Source organism: Corvus hawaiiensis, chromosome 12 (genome assembly GCF_020740725.1).
Source record: "Corvus hawaiiensis isolate bCorHaw1 chromosome 12, bCorHaw1.pri.cur, whole genome shotgun sequence".
Taxonomy (NCBI): Eukaryota; Metazoa; Chordata; class Aves; order Passeriformes; family Corvidae; genus Corvus; species Corvus hawaiiensis.
In genome coordinates this window covers 20420798-20443782 of record NC_063224.1, presented here as the reverse complement: position 1 = coordinate 20443782, position 22985 = coordinate 20420798, and the positions used below count along the sequence as shown (strand labels likewise).

The 22985-nt window shown below is 40.9% G+C and overlaps 1 protein-coding gene across 13 annotated transcripts in view; it reads left to right on the top strand.

Moving 5' to 3' along the window:
* CHST8 (carbohydrate sulfotransferase 8) overlaps positions 1-22985 on the top strand; it is a 188108-nt gene that overhangs the window by 44411 nt on the left and 120712 nt on the right. The gene's annotated exons all lie outside the window — the stretch shown is intronic.

Genomic DNA, 22985 nt, shown 5'->3' with positions numbered 1-22985 from the left:
GAACAGCAAATGCAGGCAGTACTCTAATGCATCTAAGAATGTGTAACTTTACATTAAAAAGTTAATTCTTTGCTCCTGAAAGAGAAGATTTTCTGGTGTGGTCTCAAACCAGTGCAATTCCTTTTCCACTTTTTTCATTACTGGTTCCTCCTCTTGACCTGTTCTCTGCCATAAACCTCTTGAATGCCGACTGCTGGTTGTAGTATACTGGGAAGTGATTTTTGAGGGCAGTATAACTGAAGAAGGGGACACCCAAAAATATTTAAATAAAAGCAAGTTTGAACAGAGCTCCTACCCCTGGCAGGGAAACTCACTCTGTCATGTGCTCGATTGCTGTGGATACCTAAAACATGAACATGCCAACAATGCTGTTACTGCCAAAGATCTGTAATCAATTCCTCAATTCTCACATTCAGTTACTATTTATGTTAATAGAAACTAGACTGTACCCTTGAGTAAAAGGTGCTCAGTACAATTACTCTTATTTCTGTTTGGCTGATTTTCATGTGTGTTAAGTGCTTTCAACTCCCAGTGGACTGAGAAACTCCTCATATCCACTGCTTTTGAAAATGATACCAGTTATCACTAAAACATATTAGGTGGCTTAAAGAACACAGGAAAAAATATCCATTCATTTCATTTAAAAAAAGAGGTTGGCATACTTCCTTCCTAGACAGTCTCCTGTGAAAATCTGTCAGTCACCAACGACATCTTTGGCATGCTGAGAAGGATCCTTCCCTTTCTCTGCTTAGAGTGTTTCTCCATAAAGGGGCCTGGTTCTAATGGAGATGGGATATTGCTATAATTTGCTTGGCTGATTGCTCTCTCGAGAGAATTGAACAAATGCATGTATCATTAAGCTACTTAGGACAACAGATTCTGCATGGAAAAGCTTTACTGGATTGGCCTTTGCTTTTGTATTTCCTATGTAGTAAAACACATTTGCCAGACACTTAAATCTCATCAGCAGGGCTGGAGAGAAGTTGGTAACATTCATTTTCCACCAAAAATCAGCATAGGAGACTTTGCATTGTCCAAAAGGACATTTTTCATTGTTAGTATGTTCAGTCATCTTTAATTTAAGATAGAACAACTTATGAAACAAGATTAATAAAAATACTTTAGTCCTTTAGTTTTATCTGTCTGTTTCGGAAATTGTTCTTGATTGTTTTAGTCCTAGCAAGCATGACAGTGAGACCTTGATGTACTACTTAAACCAGTATAAAATCCACAGTCATAAAACTTTAAGTAATGCTTACATTACTTTCACTGAGCAAAGTACTCCTGACAGTAGCTGTTTGTGTTGATTTGTTACTATTCATTTATTCTTTCCCTGTGCTTCACATTGCTACCTAATTGTGATGCTGTACTGAGAAAGCAATATCAAAGTAATTTTCCACAACATTAGTTACAATTTTCTTCTGATCTTTCAAGTGAAAAAATCCCATCCTGTTGGCTTCTGTGAGCATATAAACCTTGATTACATTTATCTGTTGGAAACCAATGCTTACGAAGCACATGTGCCCGGGATAGTGGGTGTAGGGCCTTTTTTGCTGATTGACAAACATGCTGTCTGTGTAATTTTATTTATATAACACACATCACTCTGAGAGGTATATTTAAGACAGACAGCCGTTTGGGGTGGGCAGAACAGACTTCCCAAAGCAATGTATTAAATTCAGTAGATATTCCTATGGTCATTAAAGAGACAATAACTTCACTTAGGACAGTTGTTTGCTTGGCAGGTGTGAAGAGTGCTCTTACTAGGAGGAACTCAGGATAAAACAGGGGTGTGGATTGAGAAGTGCTATCAGTGATAGTCATACCCCATAGATGAACACAATATTGTTGTAGTAATTCTCCCTGTATAATTATATATAACCCCTGCACCTGCATTGGGGCACAAATACAGGCTGGGCAGAGAGTGGATTGAGAGCATTGGGGGTGTTGGTGGCTGGGAAGCTCAACGTGACCTGCCCATGTGCACTGGCAGCCCAGAGAGCCAACCCTGTCTCGGGCTCAGCATCAGCATTGGCAGCAGGTCAAGGAAGGTGATTCTGCCCCTCTGCCCCACTCAGATGAGACCCCGCCTGGAGAGCTGCCTCCAGCCCTGGGGTCCCCAACACAGGAAGGACATGGAGGTGCTGGAGAGAGTCCAGAGAAGGCTACAGAGATGCTCCAAGGGCTGGAGCCCCTCTGGAGCCAGGTTGGGAGAGCTGGGGGTGCTCACCTGGAGAAGAGAAGGCTCCAGGGAGACCTCAGAGCCCCTTCCAAAACCTAAAGGGGCTCCAGGAGAGCTGGAGAGGGACTGGGGACAAGGGCCTGGAGTGACAGGACAAGAAGGAATGGCTTCAAACTGAAAGAGGGTGGACTTGGATCAGATGCAAGGAAGAAATTCTTCCCTGTGAGGCACTGGCACAGGTTGCTCAGAGCATCTGTGGATGCTCCATCCCTGGAAGTGTTCACGGCCAGGTTGGATGAGGTTTTGAACAACCTGAACTAGTGGAAGGTGTCCCCAGCCCTGGGCAGTGGAGTTGGAACTGGATGATCTTCAAGGTTCCCTTCCAACCCAAACCATTTTACAACTCTATGATTTCATGATATAAAACATGCCTTCTGCAATAATCATACCATTATTCTTAAACAGACACACTAAAGGATTTGTTCTAAGTCAAGCACATTTGCATGTGGTGCACAAGACAAATTTAATACACATATCCCCATCCTAATAGTAATGACTCTTGAATGCATCAATCTCCTGTCTGTGACAAGATATTAAACATGAAAAGAAGACTTTACAGTAACAAAATATCTAGCGGTTCCACCGCTGCCTTTGTCCCGGAACCACAAAAGAGAAGGGTTCTGTCCAGCCTGTGGTAGCAGGAGGCTTCTTCAGCATGGAGCGTGCTCCCTCTGTGTCAGAGTCTGCAGTGGGAGAGTCAGCAGGGCCAATGAGCCCTTCCCAGTCTTGGCCACGGCCACAGCAGTTCATGAGATCCCTGAGAACACGGGCTGTGAGAGCTGCACTTGGGTGGTACAAGAGAAAGCAACTTGGACAAACAACAACAACACTGAGAGAAGAGTCAAAGGGCACAGTGTATCCTGACAGATCTCAGGTGGATTTCAAACACCAGAAAAACTTCTGAGCCACAGAGCAGCCAGTCCATGGGCTGGAGACAGGACTGTGGTAATGAATGGCAGATGGTCAGGTGAGGTCCTGAGGACCAGGAAGGACCACTGCTTCCAAATCGTGCCAGGGACACTGTAAATAGCTGTACTACAGTCCCCATAGCTGGACAGTGTACTTGAGACTGTGTGCTCTATAGACTTTAGTCAGAAGAGATAGGATATTCTAAAATGGCATAGACTTTTCTAATAGCAGATTTTGCCACATAAAAACTAAAGAAAGTATTAGTAATCGTCTACATAAGTCTGTGGGGGGAAAAAAATTATTGCATTTTTGCCATATGGTTACCAAATTCCCAAACCAGTAAGAGTTTTCAGTTAAAACTTTTAAGATGAATATATATGGTCACATGCTCCTCTGGGAGCTGAAAAAACCATGGAAAATACATCTCAGAGAATCCATATTGTAAAAGCTCCAAGAGGGTGAAAACAGGGAGTAGAATGGAAATGGCTTTGCACTCTGACTGTATCAGAATTTGAAAGTCAAATATGAATATAACCAAGCCTGAAATGCATCTGACGGAGATTTTGCAGTGATTGCCATCCTTACCTCATTGACCAGTTTCTAACCTTATTCTATCATCCTCTTTATTTTCTGCTTTACTAAGGGTGTGATGGGGAGGAGAGGGAGGAAGGAGAGATGCAGGCAAGGGCTGGCACATGGATGCTCCTGTCCCTGATGGCACAAGGGAGCCACAGCAAATATTGCAGCAGCCTTAGAGCAAATACCAGTGTTACAGCTATACTGAAAGTTACTTATTCAGAGCACACACACCGTGTTGCTCACCAACTACATTTCTGTGCACATCTCCTTGCTCACTGTACATTTCCATAACACTGTCCCAGTGCACAATGCACCCTTTGTTTGCCAGAATGGAAACTTTCTATAAATACAGTTAAAAATGAACTAGCATTGATATATAATTTCAGAAGTGATTTTCCTGCAATTTACAACTTACTACTCATTAAAAGCTACGAAGCCATTTAATCTGCTTCTCAACTGACAGTACCAGCAGAAATGATGAGCAAAGAATCTGGTGACTGTAGCAGAGGTGAGGCAGCTTGCTGGTGCTCTTTAGAGGCAGAAGAAACATCTGTTATGTGTGTGAGGATAGTTCCACCAACTCAAGAGTGGGTGAACCTTCTGCAGTCACATACTCTGAGTCTTCTTAAACTGAACTTCCCCAAACAAAGAACTTCCCTGCAGACTGGTTCCCAATGGTGTGCAGTTATTGGGACAAAAAGAGAAATATCTATTTCCTTGTCTGCCAAGGCAAGGCTCTTAGTAGGGAAATGTGGTTTTATGATATTCCCTTTTTTGCTGCTTGAAATGGTTGTGATTTAGACTGTGAATGTGAACCTGGTTGTTTTTCACATTGCAAAGAAGCGCTAGCTATGACTTCATCAGCCTACTGCTATAAGGGATCAAACACTGGCCAGATGGTTTCAAAGGAAACCCTACACCACATTGCCAGTGCAAATCTGTTCAAAAGAAATGTAGTCTAGTGTGGAATGCAATCATGAATAAGCTGTTTTACCACAAGTACTATACAGAGGTTGTCTCCTACAACTTTCTCCCTGCTTTTATGACTATGCCATATTTGTGGCAGTCTTATAAAAAATGCAGCATTTATTTATTACATGGTATCGAGAAGGCACCACGTTTCCCCTTTTCTTTCTTTTTTTCCCCCTGTTCTCTCTTTTTTAGTTTCTGTTAACATTCTTGAGCCTAAAGCCTATAAAGCAAATACAGCTCTTATGCTATAGCATGGCAGACCAGCATTTATTTGACCAGTATTTCATGTCAACCACCAGCAAGGTGTTCACAGGACTCACAGCACTGACGTGTTAAGGTTGTGGAACTGGGACCCAAAGCTGCTGTGATTTGTTCCTGTCTTGCCCTACTGCTCATAGATTGTGCTGTATTGTGTTCCATCAGGCAATTCACCCATTCAGTATTTCCATTTCCTGTTATAAAGGGAATTCTCTGCAGAGGATTCAAGATACCTAAGGACTTCTAGATACCATGACAAAAGACCAAACCATATTAACTATGATTTTATAACCAAATCCAGTGCACTACCAGCAGCAGTTACAATCCCACTGCGGTGGTGCACACACACATCAGATGACTGAACCAGATCCACTGCCCATTTATCTGATGGCATAAAGACCATGTCACCTAATCCCAGATGTATTTATCAGTGTAAATCCAGAGTGATGGAGTGCTGACTCATTCCTGTAGGGCAGTTTTCCCTTCCACAAATTTCCCTATCCTCTCTCTTTCCATGAGCATTTCTTCGCTGGTACTGACTGGTTAAAAAAAAAGAAAACGTTTGATATTTCCTTTAAAGCTTAGTTTTAAAAACTGTCAGAGGTTGACACTTCTTTGTTGTGTCTGGCAAAATAAAAAGTGACCTGCCATCTCAGAGCTGCATTCATTTGTGGTATTTGGCAACATATCACAGGCAAAACTCAGCTGCACTGTGTCAGAGGACTCTCAGAATGGCAGCTTTCTGAAAGTATATTCCCAGGGAATGAGCCTGGATGCTTCTAAGATTCCCCGGAAAATTTGCAGAAGCATTACAACAGTATACAAAAGTTGATCAGCAGACTTTCCTTTCACCTCAAAACATTTATTCTAGATATAAGACTGTATTCAGTTTTCCATAGAAAATGTGAAAGGCACTAGAAAGCCTTCTTCCATCTGTCAGCTATCATTCAGTTTGTGTGATTTTTAAAACATAATAACATATTGAGGCGCTTAGGTCAGTTTAAAATATTTCCTGGATTTTCTGCAGTTCATGCCATTTTAAATGTCTTTTATAATATATGTTTCCATTTCTGGAAGTTTTTAATGTTCCCTTAAAAGCTTAACCAAAACTTCCTCTCTCCAGCAATATCATTCTTTTTCATTTAGTAAACATTAATTTTCCTTTCATGATTCTAGTGGAGCTTGAAATTAAAGGTGGCTTTCTTCACTATTTTGGCTTTCTTTGTGTATCAGCATCAAAACTGCCAGTTTACTGCTTTAGCACCAGTCAAGATAGCAAAAAACCAAAATAATTGATCTTGTGTAGGACCTACACAAGATCAACTTCTTGGGGACATCTTTATAATTTTCTCCAAACAAACAATCTATTTTTGAAAATAAATGACTGGTTTGAGATCTGTCACCGCTTGATATTCTCAAAGTGGTAAACTGATTTTAATCTTATTCTGTACAGGCCCTCTCCTATAAGACACTATTTCATAGCAATAGTGCAATAAAGCACTTCCCTATCAGCTGAGTGGCTCAGCTGCTAACTTTGCTCCAATGCCTCAAAAGGGCTCTGCTGCCCAAGGGTCAGAATATTCTCCATCTTGTGCAATTAAGTCCCATCTTTGTCCCTTTTTGTTCTCAGCCACTTCAGAAGATCTGTGTGGTGATTAAGGGTCACAATGCTCCTGCCAGGCCCCTCATGCGCTGCTACTTCTGCACACCTGGGCAATCCATAGATGCTCTTTCCCTCTTTTCTTCAGAATCACTATCCATATCTACAGAAGTGGAGTCTTTTGGGTCTTTTGTTCCTGTGTTTGGTTGGAAACCACACATTTTCTCACACAACTCTTTACAGGGACAGTATGTCTGATGTTTTGCTCCTTGTGGCACATCAGCCAAGAAATCTGTGTTGACAGACTTTGGGTATCCCTAAATGCTGAAAGCAAAACCCACTGTGCTACTGAGGATGTGTGCACACTCAAAGTTACACAGGCCTGAGGGAAGGCAGGGACATCAAGTCCCTTTATGAAGCAAGTGGTACTGAACAGCGTCAGGAGGGAAAAAAGGCAGGGTGTGAATGAAATTCCTTATCCTTCAAGAAGGCACCTGTGCTCCACTGCCCTGTTCCTTTTGTATTCTAATTGATTTACCTTACTCCTTCCATTTGGCAGTGCTGAGCTTCCTGTAATGATGGCCCAGGTAATGCTTGGGACAAACAAAGGTATACTGGCTTTAGAATTACTTTAGGCTTGAATTTACAGGAGTCTGGATGGCCTGCACCCACTGCAGTCAGAGTGGCTGATATGGAAGCAGAGGACACACCCAAGTCCTTATTGTGGCCAGAAGGACAGAAAGCACAATCCTAAACAGAGGAAAATGGTCACTTGCCTAATGGCTGCTTGAGAGGGGTGGAGGGGAGACTCCTTTTCTCAAGCTGTGGGTAGTGCACAAGGGCCAAGATCCTACATACCAGTTTCCAGCTTGTTGCATTTTTTTTCTTGACTTGTTTGACTCGACTTCATTTGTTAATGAAGTCCTGCACAACTTAATACCCATAAGTCAAACCACAGGAGAAATTACAGACAGCAATCACTGCTGCTCTGTGTGAATGGAATGCAGCTTTAATTGGGCCCTACTAATTGTGTGTGCAGCTGCTCAGGAAAACATGGTGACACTTACCTCATACAGGAAAACAAACTCCTCTCACTACTCCACTGTAAACAAGTGAGAAGGTGTGTATTCAAATAGTCACAAAAGTAAATATACCCACCTGCAGGTAGGGACCAGGAATTTTATGCCATACCAAAGCAATTCTGTACTCATTGAGACTTTAGTGTACTTCACTGTAATTGTTTAAAACTCATCCTAAAGACTGTGTTGAGAACTTAAACAGGGCTGGGATACCATTCACATGCTCAAAACAAGTATCAGCACCTCAGCCACGGAGTTCACTTGAATACTGTGAACAGCCAACACTAACAGTGGAAACCAATCACCTGTTTTCCTCTAGGCTGTTAAATTGAAACCTGCCCCTCCCCTTCATTCAGTTCAAGAGATGCTATTATCCTGTAAACAGGAGGCATCCTTAAATCACTACATAATTAAATTATTCTGCATTTGTGAGCTGCTTATTCTACTACTAGTGAAGGGAATTAAGTTGCTCGAGAATGTACTGAGTCAGGTACATTGTTTAACCCCTCTGCACTGGTGATGTAGGTGTTCAGTGCTTCATGTTAAACCAGCCATAACCCTGCCTGGTGCAGTGGTGTATTCCACCAATACCTGCAGAAAGCTTCTTGGGATGATTTATATTTTGTAGGAGAAAAACAAAATGAACAGACCTTACCAAACCATTATAACAACAGGGTTAAGAACAAAAGGCATATGATGTCTCCCATATCTCTCCTACATAAGTGGAAGAGAAACAGGAAAAAAAGAGATGTGTGCAGCACAAGAATGGTGGGCAAGGAGGTCTGAGAAACATCAGCTGAGACAACTTCCATTTCTATTCTTCACATTTGAAATTATCTAATGAAAGGAGCTTTGTGAGGTTTTTGTAGGAAAACATACAGAGAGACTAGTCCTGCTAGATACTTTAACTTTTTAAAAAAGGAAAATAAAAAAATATTATTAAAATGAAAGTGTTTATTTAAGTGAGAATGTAACAGAAAGTTTACTGCAGTTTTATAATGCATGTTAATAGGCAATGGGTCCAGATCAGTATGACTGAAGTTCCCAGGGTGCTACAATGGAGACAAAGGAAGTAGGAAGGAAAATGTGTATTTACTACAATTACCTTACAGTAGTTAACAAATTTAGAAAGAACACCTGGAATTTTTAAGGCACTAAATATTTCTAAGGAACAGTAATTATATAATTATATTATACTTCCATATACAAATCTTTGAAACATAATACATTCTTAATGTCTACACATTTGCACACCGTAGTTTTCCTCTTGCTTATTTCCAGATATCAAATTATGTATTCAGTATATTCTGATTATTCTCTGTCTTTTCCTCTAAAGGCACTGGCTTCACATCTTAATTGCGACCCAGTGGAGATAAGTTCACCACAACATAATTTAATGAACTATGGAAGAGTTACCTCTTCCTGCATGAAGTATCAAGCTGCATGTCAGAGAAAGAGTATCTCCTAGGTGATGTTTCAGGAGATAATAATTAACTAAGATATTTTCTAAAATAATACCACCCCACACAAATGCAGCCCTTCCCCCCCCCAATTTGGACAACACATAAAGTGAATTAATAAGCCAAGGACACCATTCCTAAAAGAAATTCAGAACCACAATTTCTTTCCTCCATGAAATCACAGACTAGAAGTCAGAAACCTACAGTACAGACAAGGGGATTTTCCTGGTTTTCCCCTTCAGCTTCAAAGGCTGAATTGTACTTGATTTACCCTTCACATCAGTCTTGGATGTGCCATCCCCACAGTCCCTTCCAAGTGTGGAGACTTTCCTTTTTGCCCTAAATGATCCTGAGCAGATCAGCAGCAGCACTCAGCACATGCAGCTGCCAGCTTGGCACCTCCTGCCCCTTTTACTGGGGCCTTTGGGAAGAAATTTCTGCAGCACCAGCTTTACTGTGTGTTTAAGTTATTTATATTTTTGCGTAGGGAAAGAAACTCGGAATTTAAAACATCCCCTGTGAGGTGGCCTGGGGAGCAGGACTGACCTGCCTCCCATCTCCCTCCCAGCACACTGCCATCCTTCATCTCCCACATCCACACCTGCTGTTTCCAGCCTGTCCCTACCTTAAACAGTGAAGGCATTCTTGTGTCCCTTGATCTTTGTGTATTTTAACTAATATACAAATTAATTAATTTGTAATGCAATTACAAATTTAAATTATGCCATTTAATCTTAATTAGACTTCAGATTCCTCAAATTAGGGCATGCAAGTCAAATGCTGGCTCCTAAGTTCAGAAAGGTGTGTGGATTTTTAGGCATTTTTACAGCATTCAGCCACTTTGATCACAGCTTCCACGCCACCACTAACAGATAGTCATGTGATTAAAATGAAAGCTATTTCACCAAAAACTGCTGAGACAGCATTTCAAAAATTCTATTTTAATATTCATTAATTAAATGTGTCTGTGTTTCTGTCCTTTTAGCAACCAACCACTGATGCTGTTAAAACATTCAAATGAAGGGCTAATTATTCATATTCCAAGAGAAACCTTATTTGCTACAACAGCACCTACAATTAGCAAGGCAAATCATCTTCTTGTAGTCATTTAGAGGAACCAGAAGCAACCACATTGATTCTGGTCTTGATAGCAGCAAAATATTTGCCATTTCCTTCTCCATGAAAAGGTGCATGGTGTTAGAGGCTCACCTTGGGAAACGGCAATTCTGCTTTCTGGCTCTGACTTTGCTCCCTAAACAAAGCATTTATTAGACCTTTTGCATGTAATGACTGTTTCTGTAGTCTAGTTGCATGAATCTGTCTCTGTTTTATTTAGCAAGCTTAACTGTTCTTTCTCAGGAATTTCACAAAACTAAGATTCCTTGAATGCACAGCTGCATTTGGATTGCATGTCCATCTTCTCCACAGCTGTGTCATAGCTAAGGGGCACCTGGAAAATGGGAAATGGGAACCCAGGTGCAGGTGGCCAAGCAGGTTTTTTAGACAGAATGGGACAATCCACGAGTTGTTTCACTGATAATTTCAGTTTCCCATCACGAGGAGGAGCTGAAGCCAGACCCCATGGCTTGGACCTCCAAGGAGGGGTGGCCAGGTCAGGGTATGCAAAATATATGGGAACCATTCTACACTACATTTTCAAGTCCATGGATTGCTTTTAAGGTAACTAAAAGGTCCAAAACAAAGGGAAGAAAATTAAGGTTACACCTAGCAAACCTCAATAGAAAGAGGTCTGTACATCCACAAAATAATTTTAGTAGGTCACAGACTTAATGGATGTTGAAGCTACAGTTTAAAGGGTATAGTAACCAGAAATGCATCTAAAGCTATGCATTTGGTTTGAACTGTAAACCAGAAATAATCTCTCCAAAAGGAGATTGAAGTAAAGCATATTAGGAGTGCTCTACACCAGATACAAATAACCACCAAGCTGGAAAGTTGCATTCCCTCACTGGGCCAGTGCAGAAGCATGGTCAGCCATAGCCCTTTTTGCAGCCTCACTCAGGGTTACAGGGAAAAATCCCAGCCCCAGATTTCTTCAGAAGCCACTATTCAGAGAACTTTTGAGGATGAGTCTCTGAGGGTGCAGAGCTCTCCCCCCCTCCCTGTGGTTCCCTGTACTGCTCATCCATGGCTCCAGCAGTGAGCAGTGCTGTGTACAGATCATGTTAGATACACTTCAACTGCTCACAGCAACCCACATTTTAACCTCCTGCAAACATACATATTTCAGATCTCTTCTAACATTTCTTTCTATATCTGAAACAACAGGAAGATACATCTGGGGAAATAACCAAAGCTTCAGAAGGGTTAGTTTGTTTTAAAATTCAGCTTTCCCAAAAAATAATGCAGAAGTGATGCACGTAGCCTCTGCTACAGCTGGTGCATCCTTTAAGCTGTACTTCCATTCAGTCACTGTCCCTCTGCCCAGACAACAGTGCAAGCCCCTATGGAAGTGAGTGGGACTGGAAGGGGACAGTATCCAGAAATGCTACAGGCAAGTTAGAGTGGGAAGGCCCTAAAGCAGCAGTGCTCAGTCTCAGCAGGTTTCAGTGACACCTCTGCTTTCAACCTTCTGGTGCACCGGGCACATGGATCTTCCTTGGCTTGCTTTAGCCACTCATACACATAAATAACTAATTTGCTCAATGATTATGTTGGCTCCTAAAGCAGGTGGAGGTCCATGTACTTAAAAATAGCTTAAGAAAACCTGATTCAAAGACCATTGGAGAGAGTAGTAACTTTTCTCTTGACTCACTTTGGATTGTGTCCCAAGAACTTATCAGTTTCTGCAGCCCCTATGCTTCAGTAGAGTTGAACTCAGCTTACTGAACATGATACTCTGCTTTTTTCTTATTACTGGTTAAAATTCATATTCAAGTACAGCACTTTGAATCAGAGGTTTTCCCCAGATGCCTCTGATGCTTATCCTCCTTTGTTAAAGAGAATGCTACTTCATCTTGCAGAGCTGGTGGCCTCTATTCAAAATCTGCCGTGCTGCAAAGAATGATGTTGTCAGACAGACTGATCTTTCTCCAATAGCTTTTGCAGCACTTTTGTTATACAGATGTTAAAGATAACATGGAAGAGAAAAGGAACAGATTTAGAGTCTTGGGATAACAAAATACAAAGCATGACAAAGACTCATAATACTGATACTTGTAAGTGAAGGAGTTACTGAGTAAGTCTATTCTGAGTTTTGGGGAAGAATAAGAGAAATGAGTAATGTAGGTTGCTAAAAATAATAAATAGATTTTTGGGAAAAATGATAACAATATTCTTTTTAAGGCTTGTTCATTGCTTTGTGTCATTGCTGTAACTGATACTTAGTTGTGGTAACTGGAAAGAGCATCAGTCCAAGACAGCACACCTTCAGCAGTCTGAGCCTCCAACTCACAGCTAAGTTAATCCAGGGCACTATTAAGTACAATAAAAGACCAGGAATAACACATATATCATGGGAACAGAGAGCCACAGTACTTAATCTAGCTCTGTCAAACAGAAATTATAATGGACAGATTTTAAAATGCATTGATATGGAGAGTCCTTAGTAACATTACACTGACTTAAAGTGGTGGCCCAGCCTTCGGGGCTGAGTTCTGCTCACAGGGTCTACAGGTGTACGTAGACTGCTAGATGGTGTTTCCTCAAACAAGAAAAAGATCTCACTTACTGGTAACTCTATGTTAGCAGATTTCTAGTAGTGCTAAATACTTTGCAAAACCTGAGATACTGAAGAGTAGAAAGTCCCATAGAGAAGAACTAGTTAGAGGCAGAGGCGGCAAAGCACAGGGTTCATTATGCAACTACACATGTCCAGAGACAGCTTGTGCAAGACTGAAAGAGATTCTTCTATATCCTCCTTCATGGGAATTGTTCTATTCTCCAAGTAAACAGAGAGTACAGGTTGCCCTGAACTCACCTTATTGTGGCTAGATTTCCTATTTCATGGAGTGAGCCCTGCTCCCATTAGAAAGAAGGACAAGAGCCAACGGAACAAGAAGCCCTAAGACAGTGCCTGGTGTTAAATGGAGCCTGGATCTCCTCACTGCTGAGGCACTGCCCCGCTGCTCCTCACGGATGGAGCTGCAGGACCTGGAGAAGGTTCTTGGAGCAGACATGGGCTGTTCCAGGGCCCAGGGCACCCCGTGTGCAGCCAGCTGCTCCTGCAGTGTTTCTCTCTCTTTGCTGCACCTAGTGAACACATTTTAAAGGATACAGACACCAAGTAGAGAGCACACCTGGTGGGCTCCCTCCAAGTATCTTTTTCTTGCTTTCTACCTTTGTAAACAAGTTTAAAATGCAGCAAAGAGGAAAATTGCTAGTGACACTTCAGACCTTGCTGGGCCTCCTACCATTACCACTCTGAACAGCACAGAGAAGTAGTTATGCTAATTAAAAGGGTTGGAGTAATAATTTTGAAATAGCAGGTGCCTAACTTGCCATTTTTGAGTGAGGTCGTCTAACACAGTTTTTGAATTTTCTGTATTTTTTGCACAAAGTATTGTAGCCTGCACAAGTCTTATAATTAAAAAGCTATCATAGTGAATAGCATGTACCAGAGTCGAGGATTAGGCAATCTTATTCCTGTAATAGGATTTGCCTGCTAATTGTCACTGAAATGACAGCAGCCTCTGTTATTAGGAGCATAGGAATTGCCGTGGTGGCTCAGATCAGCAGCCCTTCTATCCATTAAAATGTCCTTTCTTTAGCACCAAGCAGTATGTAATGGTTTAGAAGACAATGCAAGGTAGTCTGCTCTGGAATAAACTGCTATCAGGTAACAGTTCTTCAATATTCTCATTAGTAAGACACAGGCTATGCCCTAACCCAGGAGCACTCATATTTTTTACAGAACTCCTTTTGTGTTGGCAGAGAAGGACAATCTTTTGATTTCTGTTCATAAAATTTGCTTTCTGTGACTCCCAAACGGTTGCATAATTCAGAAGACACACGGTGTGATGGCTGTCCTTGTTCTTCATCTGAATTTGTTTGTGGCACCCTGGTCACAGGCAGAGCAGCCCATGATGGTTGCATGGTTAGAGCTCCATGAGAGACAAAGACCAAAAATTGAGGGATTCACCCAAACGTGTGACACAGTGATGGCAAAAAGTGAGATACTTAGAGAAGACACTTTCCTGTTGCTGAAATCATCAAGCTTCAGGATCAATTTGAGAAATCTTGGAATTCACAAGACAGCAGCAATGGTTGTGGAAATTGCAACTGAATTCAGTGAGAACTCCTACTGACTTTTGGAAAACAAATTCAGATCTTTAGGCAGGGCTGTCAGGAAAGAGGTGAGCTACAGTAGCTTCCCTGAGCAGCTTCTCTGTAACAAGGGATCCAGAGCACCAAAGAACCACCTTTGCTGCATCAGCACAGTCCTGCCCTGTCCTGCTATGTGTATAAGGTGCAAGGGAGGAGGATGCTGAGGAAGGAGGGGAGTAGAGGTGGGTGATGTGAGAAGAGCGGCTCTCTGAATGTTTGTCTCATCAAAGCTCAAAATAATACCTGCCCGTGGCTAGGTCACAGATCAGTCTGGTTCTGACTTCACTTATAAGCTGCAATCATTTCATGATTTGGGATTCTTCTTTCTTTATACTCCAAGTGATCGTTCTGAAAACTTACACTATGACTTCTGCATTTTTGTTTCTACTGCATAAGTAAGACTGCAAAAAAGCTATGAAAGCAGTACACTGCAGTATCAGGTAATTATGTCACAGTACACTCAAGCTCTTTCAAATCATTCATTAGTCAAACATCTGCTGCAGATTAACATAGGGCCAAACTTGTCTGTTAGATAATTCCATGGGCTTTGGTACCATTTAAGCAAAGGATGATCTGTTCCAACACTTGAACTGTCTGTGCATAATTTACTCTGGTTTAGAGCTTCTCCCTTGCACTGCTCTAGCTTGAAATCCTCTGGCAGTGCAGTTGCTATTTACTAGCTTGTGCTGACACATCCGCTTTTTCTGACTTACTTCAAGAAAATTCAAAATGCACACACTGCCAAGGAAATGAATTTATTCAATAAGCCCAGCAATGTCTACTCTTACTAATTCTGTAATGCTGGAATAAACAAAATCAAAAATTATGTTTGGCTTTCTAGGCATCAATATACCTCATAAATCTGCAAGGACTCATAAATTTCATTGCATAAAACCTGATAGAAAGGCAACTCTTAACTTGGAAAATTCATATTACATTTTAACCGAACAGCAAATGAAGCTAATATGTATTGATTGCATTAACAATTCATAAGAGCACAGAAAAGAAATAAACAGTCTTTATAGTGTTGCCATGTCTTTGAGGCATTGATTAAACTCTGTAGATGCTGGTCTGTCACTCCAGCAGCTGTTCAATAAGTCCAGTGTTTGTCCATCAATGTCTTTTGTCATTGGTCTGACTGTCCTCCTCCTTCCACGTTGGCAGATATTTCAAAAAATGAACTGTCACCATGGGATAATCAATTAATCAAGCGTGAATTGCTTGACCGAATCTCCTAATGAATGTTAACATGTAAACACTTGTCAGACACTTGCAGACCAGAGGGGTTGTGTGGTTATGTTGGTGTCTGGGAAGCTGACTGGCAGCACAGCCCATGAGCACAGACCTATCTCATTGTGTTAATAATGCACATTGCTTAGAAGGATTTCTTTAAAATAGATTAGCTGCAACCGTCATGATTTTATTGATTTTACAATCTTTTCTCCTTCTATGGAAATTGAGATGAATCTTGCAGGAAGAAGGTGGTACCCAACAGGAACTAGGGGATTACACAGGGTGTGAATGGTTGATGCATTTTCATGAGCCATTGCCTCCCCTCACAAGAGCAGTTTGTAGCCAATCCCTGTAATTACAATACTGCTTAGCAACACCCCAAAAATCCTATTGCTATTTCAATGATAAGACTCATTCATAGGGATTACATTTGTTAAATTAATATTAAAACTATGCAACAGTTTTCTGTGAAGATGTACATTTTAATTATTTTGGATAAATATGGTGGCTTAAACCACTGTGACTGTGATTAGCAGAAGAGTGGAAGGTAGCTATTTCAGCAAACAGTATTAATTGTCTGCTATGCTATCCAGGATCCTAAGGCACACTAAAGTATCAATTTTTGTTCTCTAAGCTTATTCTTGAACCTTTAAGTAAATCATTTTATTATTCAAACTGGTCAACAAAGTGGGTTAATGAATTTTTTAAACAAAACCATTTTATTTCTAAGGTCACTGAATTTCAACCAAACACTAGATTTTGTCCCTCAGAAGTTTTGTTTCTTTTTTTTCCCAACAAAACTTGCAAAAGAAAAAATTCAATATGTTATTTTTCTACATTCAAACACAGCAGTTTTACGTATAAATACACTTTTTTCTGGAGCACTTCCCCCCCCCCCCGAACAATCCCCACGGAACACTGCACTTTTTAAAATGAGAGCACTCATTCAGATGAAGGATTATGGGTTTAGTAATCCAACTTTAGTCAGGCTAGTTGTAAATTCTGAGCCTCTAGTGCTGTATCTGTAGTGATGAGCTGCACTGTGCGAGCTCGAAGCAGAACTCCCCCTGGTTTACATGGGAGTGTTGGAGACTGGCTGGATGATGCAGCCAAGCGGTGTCAGACTTTGCGTACAGGAATGATTTTACAGTATGTTCCTTTTAAAATTCAAAATCACAATTTATGGACAGGAACTATCTTTTAACCTTTATTTTTTTAATGCTGCCTCTGCTCTGAGCAGATTTTTGAAAATTCACTAAGCTAATTTAAACAGAATGTCATTCTGTCCTCCACGTGCCAGCGCATGCCTGTCTGCAGGAGAGGGCCCAGAACACGCAGGACGGGCTCCCGCTGGCGCTGGCACACATGAGTTTGGCATATGGGAATGTGTGCGACCCACAGAATGCACATTAATTTGGAAGGGCTGACATTTATGAACTTGGATTGAGCTGCTTCCCATGATTACAGAGCCATATTTCTGGGTGACTTTATCAGGAGCACCTGGGATGGAACCCTGTGGGGCTGTTTCAGAAAGCACCCAAAGTGCAGCAGCAGCCCCAGCTGGGCAGCCTCGGAGTTCTCTGAGTCTGAGTAAACAACACACAGCAATCGGTCCAGGAAAATGACATTTTAATTGTATTGATTTTTATTTTGTGAATTTCATTTATGAAAATGGCACACAGACCTGTGGAATGATGTGCATTGGCTTTTCATTCTGAAAGGAAGCAGGATGTTCTTTTACGCCTCCCAGATTGTACAATGTTATTAATCTGCTGTAGAAAGCATCAAAGAATGAAAATGGCATCTGAGACAGTACGTATCACACTGTATGCATGCTTTGCAAAGCATATAAAAGCATGAAAATATGCTTCCAGTTGGTTTAATGCTAGTTACCCTATACATTTCTCTTTTTCATAGAATCAGTAAGGTTGGAGAAGACCTCTAAGCTCACCAAGTCCAACCATCAACTTGCAAGGCCCAATCTTTTTGTCACATTATTGTAATAGAATATTTACTTAAATTTACTTATATTATTACATTCAATGCAAACATGTGAAGTCGTTTCCAGAAAGTAACTAAACTTATAAACCTTGGCTTTATCAACTTTGCAAAGCTTGAATTTAGATCAGTCAATATACAGCTCTTCTGTTTTAATCAAAACTGATTTTTAAATATTATTGCCACTTGCTTCTCTGGAACCACATGTGTGATAAAGCAGAGCAGCATGTTTCATTCATTTCCTACATTATAGTTTGTAATATAAGTGCTTCTTCTGAATAGCCATGAAATTAATATGTAAATGAACTAGTGGTTATTTTCTCAAGAAAGAGACATGCCTTTGGAGGAGAAGCAAGCAAGGAACTCCCACCCAGTCTGCACAAAATATTCTCTATCTGTGCCCTCTTGAGTGCGGTCTTCAAAATAAAAGGAAAAAGAGGATGGCAGTGTTCAAGTGTAACAAAAATTTACCAGTTAATATAGTTATCAAGTTTAGTTTGCTTATCCTTATGGAGTCTGATTCTCATTTATGCTTTTTCACTATAATGTATACCCTGGGAAAGTCCATGTAAATAGGTAGAAAGTTTAGAGGGCTGTTAATGTAACTAAAAAGAAGGTTCTCATAATGACTTTATATATTTATATTTATATATAAATAAATGAAATAGCCTGAAATCTTCAGACATTATTTACAGGTTTTATTTAAGGAATGGACATTTTTGCTACTTCCCTGGATTTAACAGTCAGTAGAAGGCATACATAAATATAAAGGATTGAAAAGCCATTCACTACATTTGCGAAGCCTGGACTCTCCCTACGTGGCATTCTCAATCCTTTAATATTCCGTGATGGTATTTTTGGGCTCATAATAACTATTCTATGATGTTGTTCAGGTTTTGTTCCCAAGCTCATTTAAGCTTGCATATCTGTGTAGCTGCAAAACCCCCAAAATCCAAACAGAAAGGCACGTTGTAGCAAGTACATCAAATCTGTGACCTCAGGAACCACACTGGTGACCATTAGCATGTAATTTAGCCACTGCCTCTGTCAGTGGCTGTGAGCAGGCATCACCACACAGGATCTCCTGTCCCATTGCAGGTTGTCTCATTTCCAGATGGCCCATAGGCTGAACAGATGAATCCACCAAACCCTAGCACTAATGAAAGATGCACAGATTAAGTGTGCATGAAAACGACGTTGCAGTGATACCTGAGAGTCCCATCTATTTTCAGCAGTGCTCACTTTCATTTATGGAGCAGCAATGACATTTCTGACACATGCTCTGTGGCTGTCATAACATTTTTTCTTAACCTTTTGCCAAAAGCTGGAAGCTCCCCACTAGCTGCCACGGACAAGTCTGCTGCATATCCAGCAGATGAGCAATTCCAACGTCACCTTAAAGCCTCAACCCACCAGGAGCTGCCTGGGAAGTTATTGCCTGTCAGCCCTCTGCATTTTCTTGTTCAACAAGGACTTGACTTTGTGGGAATCTCTGAAGTGTATTTCATATAGTTTCAAATCCATTTCCATACCTTCTAAAGTGTTTTATCCACAGCACATCTATGATTATCTAACACCGCGTTACAGGGACCTTTTTGGAAAGACTTTGCCTGAAGCACTGATTTTGCAAACGTAGTCATACATGCTAAACCTTAATCATGTGCCTACTCCTGTGAAAACCAGTGACACAGTGTGAATATTTGCTTTATACTTAATACACTGCGGAGTGATATAATGACAGAAAAGCTTCTCTGTGTAAACAGGGTAAGGATTGTGAGAAACTAAGCAAAGGAACACCTACACTCCTCCCTTCTTCCCTCATTGCAAAATTTTTTTCTGTCTCTCAGTGGTATTACTGTATATTTCAGCTTCTACACTTCTAAAGCTGCTTTTGTTCAGTGTTTTCATTTAAAAATGCTCACTGAAGATATAAAGAACCTATAGCACCTGTATTTTGAAGGCTAATTAAACTCACTATCAATTTTCAAGCTTTAAAAAATTATTTTGTATTTATTTGGTTAATCTTAACATAGTAGAGGTTTTGGGTTTTTTTACAGTCATCTTTAATATTTTTCTGTTAAGATGAGGGCAGAACACTTATTTCATGAAATGAGAACTACTCACATAATCACATGATTGCGGGAGAAAGAGATTTGGAAAAAACCTCATGCTTGTGAAAAAAAATTTTAAATCATGTTTAAAATACAATAACTAGTGGTGGTGGTGGTGGTGGTGATAGTAATAGTAATATTATATCCACCTTTCGCCAAGGCCAACTTGAGTGTGTCTTGGAGCACAGTTTGCTCACACCTGGAGGACAGAGAGCAGCACCAGGTGCCTCACAGGACAGGCAGGGGTGGCAGGTTGGTTCCCACTGGGGAGGCAGCAGAAGCATGCACAGGCTGGACCAGTCCTTAAAGATTTGAGATTCCCCTGGTGATGCATAATACCTTGGTCTGTCAAGGAGCAAGGACTGGGTTCCAAGGGCAGGTGGGAGCCCAGGGTGTCAGGAGGGACAACTACAGCAGTGCTGGCAGCAGCTGGGGTGCAGTACAGTCCCTGCAGCCACAGCCCAGTGGCTCACAGTGGCTTACACAGGCAGCACTATCCTCAGACTCCAGGAGCACAGCAGACTTTAATGTCAACTTTGTCCTACTGCTCTTTGAGATAAATACAGCATCCTCCTTAATCCTACCAGTGGCTTAGCTGTGCATTTGCACTACCTACAGCTTACAGGATCAAGCCTGGAGTTGTTAAATGATCCAAGAGAAAAATGTATTTCAGGATTTCCCTATCTTCAAGCTTTACAAAAAGGCTATTGGTGAAAAAGACAGTGAATAATCATATTTGTTCCACTATCAAATGGCAAAATATAAAGAAAACATTACCTGAATAGGATCCATTCAAAATGTTTATGCTGCTACTGAATGCCACTTGAATATTGCTGGGTGGATCGATTGAAAGATGGAATTTGCCTCTAGTTCAGAGTTGGAAGTACAGGCTGCACATAGTATGCACCTGGTCAGTCCATAGAAACCAGCAAAATACACAGGCAAAAGGAGAGTCTGGAACCTCCCAGCAGCACAGCAGCACCAGCTCCGATCTGAAGTTGTACTGCTGATGCTCACCTCTAACAGAAATTATTTAACTTTTACTGAGAAACAATGGATGTTCTTTAAGAACTGCAAGATTCCTGCCCAGCTGGTGAGGTCCACAGCACTGCAACTACTCCTTTCCTCATACAAGTTCATCCCCACCCTCACTCAGTGCCAAACCCTGTTAGCCAGCTGCCTTTTTCAGGCAGTGGTTTACAAAAGAACATCTTTTGGCTGCTCTTTAGTGGAGCAGGCATTCCTATCAGAACATACATTGGAAGATTTAGTTTAAAATTTACCTGACACATTACAGATAATAGGATCAGATCTTCAGTTACTGTAATTCCATTACAGAAGTCCTTGTGGAAAGCTAAGGAGAGCTGGTTACCTGCTGGATTTCTCTGGCTAATTATGTCATCTACACCAGGTATTGTTTTGCAGATAGCATTGCACACATGCTGAAAGAGTTAATTAACCAGTAGAGCTGCTTGTGTTAAGCGTTTGTACTGCCTGTACTTTGTTAAAGCATAAATCTATTTAGAAGAGGAATCATTACTATCATACAGGAAATTAGCTCAAAGATAGCTTATTTTTCAGCTAAATATATACCTGCATCTCTCTCCCCACATACAGATAAAAAAGGATAAAAATAATCCCCTTTGTGTGTTTTATCTGTTCTTGCTCTAAATTAACACCTCTGTACCTAAAAGGAATGCCTGGCACAGCTGATTAGCTGGTCTGAGCTGGTCTCATCAACCTCAGGGACGTCACAGCTTTTCCATTGCAGAAGTGCAATCCTTGCTACCCTCTCAATCAATGAGCAATTCCAAACTCAACTCAGATTATGACATTGACTGATCTGTTTTGCTGGTTTTGTTTCAGCAGTTAAATCCTTGCACAAATGCAATCTGAAGTACTAAACAGGCTCAACTCTTTCCTGGTCTGTGTGCTCAAGGCCCAGGGAAGAACTCCTTTGCACTTTTTATCACATGACAGCAATGTCACTCTCACTTAAAACTTTAGATAGAAGATGTAAGCACCATTAATGCAGAAGGTCTATCAGTAGCATAAGGAGACCTTCTAAAAGCCAAAAATTCATGTAACTAAAGACCCTAATTTTCATAAGTGTGTCAAGTGGCATAAAAGAAAGGCTTTCTGCTGTATTTAATAAACGTCGCATGTAGGCATGCTGGCAGCCTTCACATGGGCCAAGGGACACACAGTAAATTCCTACAGCTTCAGTGTTTACCTCATGGCTCCTTTGAAAACAACAGTGGCTAACTGTGTTGATGGGAATCTTGCCTGAGGTCCCTGAGCAGTCATTAAACCCTTAGCTTTCTGTTCAGTATGAAATGATGTGCTCGTTCTGCATTTCTTTCACTGAGCTGCTATGGAGGAGCCATGATTCAATTGATATGCCTGGCTCAAGCCCAAAAATGATTGCACTGCACTTTGCTGTAGCAGGCTGTCAGCTCACATTCAGAAGGCCATACAGGATGCAATTGTCTGGTCACTGAAAATAGCTTTGGTGCATATTTAAGCCATTTCAATGTGGCAATATGAGAATTAATTCCTTCTTCTCCTCCTGGAGATTGATCATTTGCATGGCAGTCCTGCTCAGTGTGCACAGAATCATGGCATCCCACAACATATTAATATTTTAGTTTGTTATCTCTTAAGTTATTTTTAGCAGCCAACTGTCCTTGTGTGAAGCTCCAAAGTGCAGCAGGATGCTCAGGCATGTTGTGTGAGTGGTCAAGGACGCATTGTCATGCAGCTGCTCAGCAGGCTGCAGCCTTCTCTATTATTAAAGTCATCTCTGAACTACCACTCTAACACATGTAATCATCAGACACAGGATGTCTTTTCCCACCTGCTCACTATTTATTACCCTGTTATCCTTCAAGTTTTAACGGCAACTTGTGTTTCAGCTGATAAACACCTAGAACTGAGATTCACTATAATAAAGGACAGCATTTTGTGATCAATTTATTTTGAGTGACTGGAGTATATTCTATTTTTCAGTAGGCATTTCTATTTTTAGCATTGGTTTAAGGATTGAGAAATTTATAACGATCAAACTTAATTAAATATCCATATTCTGGCTTTACAGGCAAGAATCACAATAAACCAAATGGGTAATAGATTCTATTGCTTCGTCCTCCTTTTTGAAAATGCACAAGTTTTCTATAGGAGCTGAAATACTAGAATATCAATTTGGAAATGGATTTATGTCAAATTTTATATGCTGGAAAGATCTGTGGTCCCCAACTG